The sequence below is a fragment of the Salvia splendens genome, chromosome 15 (genome assembly GCF_004379255.2).
Source record: "Salvia splendens isolate huo1 chromosome 15, SspV2, whole genome shotgun sequence".
NCBI lineage: Eukaryota > Viridiplantae > Streptophyta > Magnoliopsida > Lamiales > Lamiaceae > Salvia > Salvia splendens.
Window position 1 is genome coordinate 30,927,672 of NC_056046.1, and position 10,957 is coordinate 30,938,628.

At 38.4% G+C, this 10,957-nt stretch overlaps 1 long non-coding RNA gene across 1 annotated transcript; it reads right to left on the reverse strand.

Moving 5' to 3' along the window:
- Positions 1 to 9,918: 9,918 nt before the first annotated feature.
- On the reverse strand, positions 9,919 to 10,262 carry LOC121768509. Its single transcript, XR_006043383.1, has 3 exons — positions 10,152 to 10,262; positions 10,020 to 10,078; positions 9,919 to 9,939 (listed from the first exon to the last, which is right to left on the reverse strand). It is a non-coding gene; the product is annotated as an uncharacterized LOC121768509 (long non-coding RNA).
- Positions 10,263 to 10,957: the final 695 nt, after the last annotated feature.

Below are 10,957 nucleotides of genomic sequence, written 5' to 3' on the forward strand. Positions count from 1 at the left end.
TCTCTCCAAAAATCCTCCATTCATCCTTGTTCTTGCATCCGTTGGAGTTTATTTTCAAGAGTCTCCGACGAATCGCCTCCATTCTTGTTTCTACCGTTCGTTTTCTTGATTCAAGAAGGTATAACTAAGTTTTCTTCTCATCTCCTTCATTGAAACTTTAATCTTGAATCCTACATCATATAGAGGGTGTAGGATTGATAGATCGCAAAATTAATCGGTGGGAAAGTGTGATTGCATGAGAACTTTGATAGTTATGCGTTTTTGATTAAGTTTATGTGAAGTTTGATTTGAATCTTTGGTGAATGATGTGGGTTTATATGCAAACATGATTATGAAGAACTTTTAAGCATGATTGTGTGTTATAAGCATGAAAAATTGGTATTTGTTTGATTGAAGAAGAAACCCTAAATTCGAAATTATGAGCCTGAAATCTGTGACGTTCAAACAGTGGCTTCTGATGTGTGATTGACCTATCAAACGATCGAAGTTTGATATGCAATTTTTACTGAGTGAATTTCAAGGTGTTTTCTGTGTCTCGTGTGAATTTCAGCCCATTTGGTCGAAAAATGAATTTTTAATAAATTTTTGAAGTTGACTGCGCAATTCTGCCAGAAACTTGTGTTCTCGCCAAGAAAGTTTCGTATTCTGTTTGACTAACCAAATGACCTCCGTTTGATGTGATTCTTGAACTATATGAATATATGAAGTGCCTTCTGAGTCGTGTAAAAGTTTCAGCCTTTTTGGGCATTGGATGAATTTACGGTGAATTTTTCAAATGAAATGCGCAGTGCTGCCAGAAATTTTATGTTCCGACCAGAGAGTTTTAATTATTGATTTGACTGACTAAAAGACGTGATTTCAGTGTGAAAATTTGTCTAGATGAAATTGAATGTGTCTTCTGTGTTGTGACCAAAATTTAGCTTCATATGAGGTCGGGTGAATTTTTAGTGATTTTTACAACACGGTCGCGCAGTTCTGCCAGTTTTCAGCCTTGATAATATGACACTTATTTTCAAGTTTAAAAGTATTATATGATGTATGTATGTCCAAGGAACGTGCCTAATGATGTGATCATGTGTGATAAGTTGAAATATATTACGGTGTGTTTTTCCGTCTTTGTGACGAACGTTGGGTTGGGTTAATTGAGAAAAACGATGAGAGAAACGATAGGACATGCATAGTAGTATGATTTTTGTGGAAGGCTGACTTGTGTTGTCGTTGACAAGGGTGATTGTGTATTCGTGAACTCGAGGAACGAGAGTTGCCATAAGTTGGATTGTGAATTGTTTAGCGAACGAGGTGGGCTTTCTTTTCAAATCTCTTTATTTTTCCGAAAATACTATGTGGCGTTATAAGGGTGGTTTAACTTGTTATGTCATACCATGGTTTGTTTTGATTGAGATTGTGTGTCTGATGCCTAGTTCGTCTGAGTTTACTCCGTTAGGCTATGTGGCTGTGTTGTGAAACGAATTCGGGTCTGAGTAAGGCCGCAAACCCTATCAGGCTGTGTACACTGGTGGGATCGTGAGCCGTCCTTGCTAGTCGGCCGGTCTCGTGGGCGAAAAGTGTGGCCACACTTTCGTCGCACATGGAATGATGATTGTGATTGATGGATTGTTGAGAAAGTGGGGAGATTATTTGACTGGCCAGTCTATGAAATATTTTTGTGTTCTCGATGATATTTCTTTAGTACATATAAAACTCGAGATCACTGGTATGGATGACATAACTGTATAAATGTTTTCGGCATGAGCCCATTGAGTACAACAAGTACTCAGCCCTGCATTTTTTTTTTCTTATGTGCAGGTTGAGCGGGATGTTGGGGAGGATGTTGAGTTGGTCTAAGAACATAGGATGCGTTGTGTCGTCATACATAGACGTTATCCTTGACTCTCTTTAAACCTTATTTCCGCTGCTATATTTTGAAACTATGTCTCAAGACTTAAATCTTTTTCGTACTGTGTTTGAGTATGTTTGGTCGTGTTAGGTTTTAAACGAGTGTTTACTTTGTTATCTGAAAATGGTATTCCCGTGAATTAAACTAAATGTTTTTCTTAGAAGATGATTGGGTTTTTAATAATTATTTCTCTTCGCTGCTTTCTTTTAAAGGTATTTATTATGAGTCGTTTTTATTTAATAGAAAAGTTATAACTTTAAACTTCTTTAAACCAAAATGTTTCTCTTCCTTTAAGCTAATTTAGTTTTCATAAATGGTTATACTTGGTTAATGTTGTCCCTTGGTCGCGATCGTCGCGCTTGTTGTACCCCTAGTATGGGCGGTCGTGACAGAGTGGTATCAGAGTTTCGTTCTTTCGCTCTGGTCCGAGAGTCTTCTTTCACTTTAAGTCTAGAATAGTAGACCATAAACTAAAAGTATCACGAAGGCTCAACATCCAAAGCATCACGCTCAACCAAGGAAAGTGAGGTATGTTTTAAGTTGTTGATGAAATATGAGAACGATGTATAAGATTGATGATATGATGAGGATGGTTTGGGCAAAAGAATGCATGAGCAAGTAATTACGTGATGATGTGATTTTCATGATTGAAATTCGTGAATAAATGATGTGATGACATAAAGAAGTTGAATGTGAGCATGATTGGCATGATGATCTAAACACGTGTATTATGTGAAAACAATATCGTGATAGTATGAATATGTGGAATATGACAATATAATTTAAGCACGTGTTGTATGTACGAACATGATATTGGTATGGTATGAGTATGTGAGATATGAGCAAGATTGGCATGATGACCTAAGTATGTGTTATGTGTGTGTAAGTGATATGACAAAAGCATGTGAGCTTAGGATGATGGAGTGTTTTACATGAAGGATGAAGGTTGATGAGTTGTTTTGAGCATGTTGAAATTTTTGAGAAAAAAAAACAATTTAAAAAAAAATGTTGTTTCAAACGTATATGTGAAGTGCATGAGTGTTTTGTTTGGAATACAAATGTGTTATGAGTTTTGAAAGATTTGCATGGTTTAATATGTAAAAGAGAAAAATGGAAAAATGATTTTGTGGTTGATGTTTTGTAATATTAATGACTAGTTGTTCTAGTGGAGTTTGATTGAGGAAAAATGTTTATGTTGTGAAAAGTTCTTTCTTTTGGGAAAATTAATTGATCAATGGAAAATGTTGTGTTTATGAATTGTTTAAAAAAAATTAAAATTACCTTTTCATTTGAAAAATTGAGCCATGGAAGTGTGATGTTATGTATGTTATGAGGTGCGAAGTATGATGCGTCATTCTATGGAGTGTTTTATAAGAGTGATGAAAGTTGATGCGAAAGTACGTTTCAGTTTGAGTCAAAACTTTTACCTTAAAATTGAGATATGGAAAAAAAAAATTTGGAAAGTGTGAAAGTGTAAAGAAATTTTGTTTCAAAATTTTTGAATATAATGTGAAGTTCGAAAGTGTTTTGCTATGGGATGTGAAAATGTGGTGTGTTTATCTTGACGTATGAATGACGTAAATTGAAGTAGATGATGATCTATGAGATGATGAATTTTGTTGTGAACTTAGAGTACCTAAAATATAAGCCTAGTTGACCGCGCGAATCGTAGTTCTAAGTTGAAAACTTAACAATTTCTTTTCCGAGCAATGAAACGTACGAGAATATGAGAGTTTAGGCAAACGCTTAAGTCAAGGTGCGAGACAAGAAGAACCGATGCTAAGAGATATTTTCATGCAACGACGGGCGATCATACTCGCGATTTAAAATAGTATAGTTTAATCTTGCGTAAGTGGAAGCATGATGAAGATGATCTTCATACCCTGCTAAGGAGCACGAGGATGACAACAATATCCTACGAGGATAATCATTATGACATGCAGAGAACTTTATGAAGATATGGACTCCGACTATCATTATTAGTGGCAATGACACGAAGAATCTCAGCGTGGAATCCACAGTTCTTAGAGCGATGTTACCAGTCTCGGCTTGCGAAAGATGAACGAGGTGGTACGACTTTAATAGCTATAACAAACTATTTTAATCAACAGTTCTTACTTGGATTCTAAGAAGTTATTTCTCAGGACCTTTCAAATAACCGTGAGCCCTTGTCTACTTAACGGCTTGTTTCATTCACCCCTTGCAAGTGATGCATATTATTTCTTTTCATCCATTGAGTCATAACACACTTTCAATTCTTGGAAAGTGGTGTTGCCTTCATAACTTTAGACAATTGGATTGATTGTAGTCTTCTTTGACTTATTATTTATACAAACAATATTTTGACTTTGTGAGCCTTTGCTATTGAACTTCATTCCTAAGACTGCTTGCAGTTATGTCCTTCAATACAATCACGTTTCGCAGACATGTTTTCTGTGGGATATTTCTCTTGGAACTTTTGTTCAACTTTTCATTTGGTCACCATGTCTGTGTCAAGTTCTTTCTTACAGAGTGAAATTCTTTTGGTTCAGTTCCACTATATGTATCCTTTCCATAATAGGACCTTTCTTTCTACAAAACAAAGTTAAGGCCTACATTTTGTACCTTGCCTTAACAAACTTAATACACTTGATTTTTTATTCAAAAGCCCCTTTGACTTTGGTTATCTTTCACAAACTTATGAACACGTGAATCTATCATTCTATATTAAGATTTTCGTTGAACCATGATCTGTACTGCTTTGTGACAACTGCCTACATTTCTCAATCCTTACGCAACTAATCCTTTTTATCCTCAACTCTTTAAGTAATTATCCATTGATGTGTGGACCTTCCAAATTTGGTCGAACAACTGAATTATCTTTTGGTAGCCTACTATGAGAATTGACATTTATTTGATTCCATCTCATATTCATGACCTATCTTATGTTCTTTCAAGCTCAGTGCGGATGATCATAACCAATTGTTATATTTCAAAATCGGTTCATATCTAAGTTAAGACTGTTTGACTAAAGTTTGTGTTAGGAGAGTTAGGAGTAGCAGCTCGACTTTTACACGTCATGCCTTTGGAGAACGTTGACATAATTTTGAGAATGGTTTTGCTTACCGAGAACCACGCAATGATTCACTGTAAAGAGACATAGATTTCTTTTCAAACCCCTGGTGACGAGCCGGCCATCTTGTATGGAATCTCCATGAACCGACGAACCTTCATAATCTCTGCTATGCAAGCAACCACGATGATAAGAAAAGGGCGTCCGGCATATTTTGTGTATTTGAACGGAGAGGAGAAGAAGGAGTTGAAAGTGGAAGACGTGGCAGTAGTGCGAGACTTTCCCGATGTGTTCCCTGAAACCTTACCTGGACCACCGCCTGACAGACAAGTGGAGTTTACCATCGACTTAGAACCCGGATCTGCGCCAGTGTCGAAGGCACCATAACGAATGGCCCCTAAAGAGTTGGCAGAGTTGAAGATTCAGTTGCAAGAACAGTTAGACTTGGGTTTTATTCGGCCTAGTGTGTCACCGTGGGGAGCGCCAGTATTGTTCGTTAAGAAAAAGGATGGCACGATGAGGATGTGCATAGAATATCGTGAGCTCAACAAGTGGACTTTGAATTGACGACTTGTTTGACCAACTCCGAGGAGCGGGTGTATTCTCGAAAATGGACCTGAGGTCGGGATATCATCAACTAAAGGTCCGACGAGAGGATGTGCCTAAGACTGTTTTTCGCACTTGTTATGGCCATTATGAATTTGTCGTGATGCCATTTAGGCTGACCAACACCCCGGTCGTCTTCATGGACTTGATGAACCGAGTCTTCCACAAGTATCTCTACAAGTTCGTGTTAGTCTTCATCGACGATGTTTTAGTATACTCAAAGAACGAGGAGGAACATGGATGGCATCTACAAACAGTGTTGGAAACGTTGCGAAAGGAGAAGCTTTATGCCAAGTTTAGTAAGTGTGAGTTTTGGTTGACTCGAGTGAACTTTCTTGGTCATATTGTGACGGCAAATGGAATTCAAGTAGACCCAGCAAAGGTGGAGGTACAGAATTGGAAATCGCCGAAAACGCCGAGTAAAATCCACAGTTTCTTGTGATTGGCGGGATACTATCGACAATTCATTGAAGGATTCTCTAAGATTGCGAGACCGATGACGCAACTGTTAAAGAAAGGAATCAAGGTGGTTTGGACGCCAGAGTGCGAGGCGAGTTTCCAACTGTTGAAAGAGAGATTGACTACAACACCAGTCCTAGCGGTACCAGAACCCGACAAGGACTTCGCCGTCTATACTGACGCGTCGAAAGTAGGACTAGGATGCGTGTTGATGCAGGATGGGAAGGTGATAGCATATAAATTTCTGACTCATGATTTGGAGTTAGCAGCAGTGGTGCATGCACTGAAAATTTGGAGACACCATCTCTATGGAGTGAGATGCGAGATATATACAGATCACAAGAGTCTCAAGTACTTTTTCGAGCAGAAGGAGCTAAACATGCGACAGTGACGTTGGTTAGAGATTGTGAAAGTGTATGACTATGGTATTCACTATCACCCGGGCAAGGCGAACGTAGTAGCCGATGCTTTGAGTAGGAAGAACCAATCTCAACTGGCTTATTTCCTGACGCAAGAGGAAGCGTTGATTCACGAATTCGACAAGATGAGATTGGAAATAGTGAAAGCGCCTGAGACAGTAGAAGCGAGATTGGCGACGCTATTGATTGAGCCAGATTTGAGAACCAAGCTCATAGAAGCCCAGCGACGTGATAAGAAGTTGGAATAATTACGTGTGAAGGTGAGAGCCGAGAAGCTGGATCTTTACCGTGAGGAGGCGGATAATGCTTTGACGTACGATGGACGACTGTGTGTGCCGAGCGATGAGGCGCTAAAAGATGAGATTTTGAGTGAAGCGCACGACACGCCTTATACCGCACACCCCGGAAGCACGAAGATGTATCGGGATTTGAAGCAACCGTTTTGGTGGAATGGAATGAAAGGGGACGTAGCGTCATATGTGGAACGATGTCTAGCATGCCAACAAGTGAAGGCCTTACACCAACGGCCATATGGGAAGTTACAACCGCTTGAAATTCCCGAATGGAAGTGGGAGCATCTAGCTATGGATTTCGTGACGGGTTTGCCAAAGTCACAAAGGGGTAACACCGCGATTTGGGTGATCATCGATCGACTTACTAAAAGCGCGCACTTCTTACCGATTAAGATTACTTATGGTGCGGACAAGTTAGCAAAGCTGTACGTGAATGAGATTGTGCGTTTGCATGGAGTGCCAAAGACTATTGTGTCCGACCGTGATACGAAGTTCACATCGAAGTTTTGGATGAGTTTGCAACGAGAATTGGGTACACAATTGAACTTCAGCACTGCTTATCACCCGCAATCAGACGGGCAGTCAGAGAGGACGATTCAAACGCTTGAGGATATGTTGCGAGCCGTTGTCCTAGATCGATGGGAAAGTTGGGAAATTGTTCTACCGTTGGTTGAATTCGCTTACAACAACAACTACCAAGCAACGATCGATATGACTCCGTATGAAGCCTTGTATGGTAGGAAGTGTCAATCTCCACTTTATTGGGATGAAGTTGGCGAGAGAAGATGTTAGGACCTGACGCTATAAAGGAGATGACCGAAATTGTGCATCAAATCTGCGCAAGGATCAAGGAAGCTCAAGATAGGCAGTAGTCGTATGCTGACGTCCGTCGAACGGAAATCAAATTCGACGTTGGTGACAAAGTGTTCTTGAAAGTATCCCCGACGAAAGGAGTTGTGAGGTTTGTAGTAAAGGGCAAGCTGAAATCGTGTTTTGTAGGGCCGTACAAGATTAACGATGAAGTAGGTCCTGTAGCGTACGTTTGGCGTTACCTCCCTGTTTTGGAAACGTGCACAACGTGTTCCAGGTATCGCAGTTGCGCAAGTACGTGTTCGACCCCAAGCATGTGATTCATCAAGAGAAAGTGATCCTGATCCCCGACATGAACTACGAGTAAAGGCCCGAGGCAATCCTAAATCGGAAGGTGCAAGAGTTGCGAAACAAGTTAATAGCATCCGTGAAAGTGTTGTGGAAACACTATGGTCCCAAGGAAGCCACGTGGGAGATAGAAGATAGAACGAATGAAAAATACCCTGAATTGTTTATGTTAGAAGGTCAAAATTTCGGGACGAAATTTCTGTTAAGAGGGGAAGGATGTAACATCCCAAATTTTTTTTTTCGACTTTTATTTTAATATGTCGATTGGAAATTTCATTTATGAAATTTATTTATTGCTACTAGATTGAGTTGACTATGTGGAATAAATTGTCATGAGTGATTTGGAATGAAGTGTTATTTATATTATCCAATGTGGGGAGTCAATTTAAATAAAATCATGCATCTTGTTCTAGCCAAAAAAAGTGGCTATTGTCGGCCCCTCCAATTAATGAGAATTTTATTCTTTCTTGGATTTAATTAATTGTTTTGATATATTCATCCAAATTAAATCCAATTAAATCTTGCCACATTTTATTTCCCTCACCCCAATTGAATTAAGAGTTGAATTATTTCCTTGTGGCTAATTAAGCCAATTTTCGGCCTCCCTATTTGTAGAGGAGAATATATTTGTTTCCTATTTTGTAGAATTCCTTTTATTCAATATCAAATTAATACCTAAGCCAAATTAATTGGGGATGTGAATATTTTCCTTCTATTGTGTCTCCATCCCACACGTTTTTGGCTTAACTTCCTTGTGAAAAACTTATTTAATTGTTGCCTATTTTGTGGGAGTCTTTTCCTATAAAGAAATTACCAAATTTAAATCATATTCTATTTAATTGAGGATTTAAATAATTTCCTTGTGCACACCATCAAGATTTTTGCCCCTCCCTCATTATTTCCTACTTGGAGATTTAATTTATTTTGTTCTCTTGTTTATGTAATATTCATCGTTTTATTTCCTAAATTGTGAATCTATTTCTCTCCAAGTAAATACCAAATAAATTCCTTATTGAATTTCTAGCCATAATTTTCGAAATACTTGCCTTCCTTTTAATTGTGGGATTTTATTTATTGGCCTCTATTTTATTCCTCCACAATTAATTAATTAATTAATGGGATTAAACCTAGGACTATATATTCACCTAAACTAAACCCTAGCCCCCATCTCCCTCATAAATTTCGTGCCTCTCCTCTCCCTCTCCATATTCTCTCCAAAAATCCTCCATTCATCCTTGTTCTTGCATCCGTTGGAGTTTATTTTCAAGAGTCTCCGATGAATCGCCTCCATTCTTGTTTCTACCGTTCGTTTTCTTGATTCAAGAAGGTATAACTAAGTTTTCTTCTCATCTCCTTCATTGAAACTTTAATCTTGAATCCTACATGCATATAGAGGGTGTAGGATTGATAGATCGCAAAATGAATCGGTGGGAAAGTGTGATTGCATGAGAACTTTGATAGTTATGCGTTTTTGATTAAGTTTATGTGAAGTTTGATTTGAATCTTTGGTGAATGATGTGGGTTTATATGCAAACATGATTATGAGGAACTTTTAAGCATGATTGTGTGTTATAAGCATGAAAAATTGGTATTTGTTTGATTGAAGAAGAAACCCTAAATTCGAAATTATGAGCCTGAAATCTGTGACGTTCGAACAGTGGCTTCTGATGTGTGATTGACCTATCAAACGATCGAAGTTTGATATGAAATTTTTACTGAGTGAATTTCAAGGTGTTTTCTGTCTCTCGTGTGAATTTCAGCCCATTTGGTCTAAAAATGAATTTTTAATAAATTTTTTAAGTTGACTGCGCAATTCTGCCAGAAACTTGTGTTCTCGCCAAGAAAGTTTCGTATTCTGTTTGACCAACCAAATGACCTCCGTTTGATGTGATTAACTATATGAATATATGAAGTGCCTTCTGAGTCGTGTAAAATTTTTAGCCTTTTTGGGCATTGGATGAATTTACGGTGAATTTTTCAAATGAAATGCGCAGTGCTGCCAGAAATTTTATGTTCCGACCAGAGAGTTTTACTCTCTGTTCCGCGCTCCAATTCCTATCAACATACATTAGCTATACCCCTAAGCAAACAACATCTTACTGTAAGCAACACAATTACTTAAGCTCAAGGATTACCTTCTCAAATCCCATATTCGAGAACTAGAAACAAGCTGATAATCTGCAGTTGCAGCCAACTGCAACAATTCAAAATCTCATGTCAAAACACTATTATCTTTTAAGCATTTGGATACTCATACCAGTCCATACCTCTGTCACATATCCATCATGAGCCTGCCATGAAGAAATAATCTTTCCACTTCTCAAGTCAAACAACCTACATTGCCCAGTGCTGGACGCAGCCGCAATCCACGACGGAAATGCCATACTTTCCTCGGGAGACATTCTATTAGAGCTAGATGAGCAAATGGATGATATAAGGGGAGGGAAACCAGAATCAACAGATTCACTTCTCCATAGATGAAGTTTCTGACCTTGATTGACATCAATGAATCTGTGCCCAAAATAGTCAATTAGATAAGAATGTGGTGGATACAACGTGAATTTGTGGTCAAATTATTCAAGTACCTTAGAGATCCATTTCCAGTACCCACAATAAGTCTATCACAGAACCCCAGAAAGTCCATAGTAGTGTAAGAATTCACGTGAAAAGCACTACTTAGCATTCCACTTGGTAATGGATTAAAATGAAGCATGTTATCTTCATATGTTTCTGCCAATTGTGTCGAGGATGCCAAAGACCGTTCAGAGAACATGGAAATCAGTCTTCCAGTCTGTCCATTCCATATATGCACTATTCCATCACAAGAAGCTACACGTCCAGAGGATGCCAAATCAAAAATGTCATTTACAACCTGTCAAAGGAATCAGGCAGTAACAGAGGCATAAGAATTTCCAGCTAGCAAGTGTCTTTTTAGGATTCACATGGGTCACCAAAGCTAAAGGAGTTTATTAGATGAAGCAACTCTGTAACAGTCCATGCAAATATCAACCATCATTCCAACCATTATGCATTAAATAATGTGTAGAATCTTAAGCAAAATTCACAACAAAGA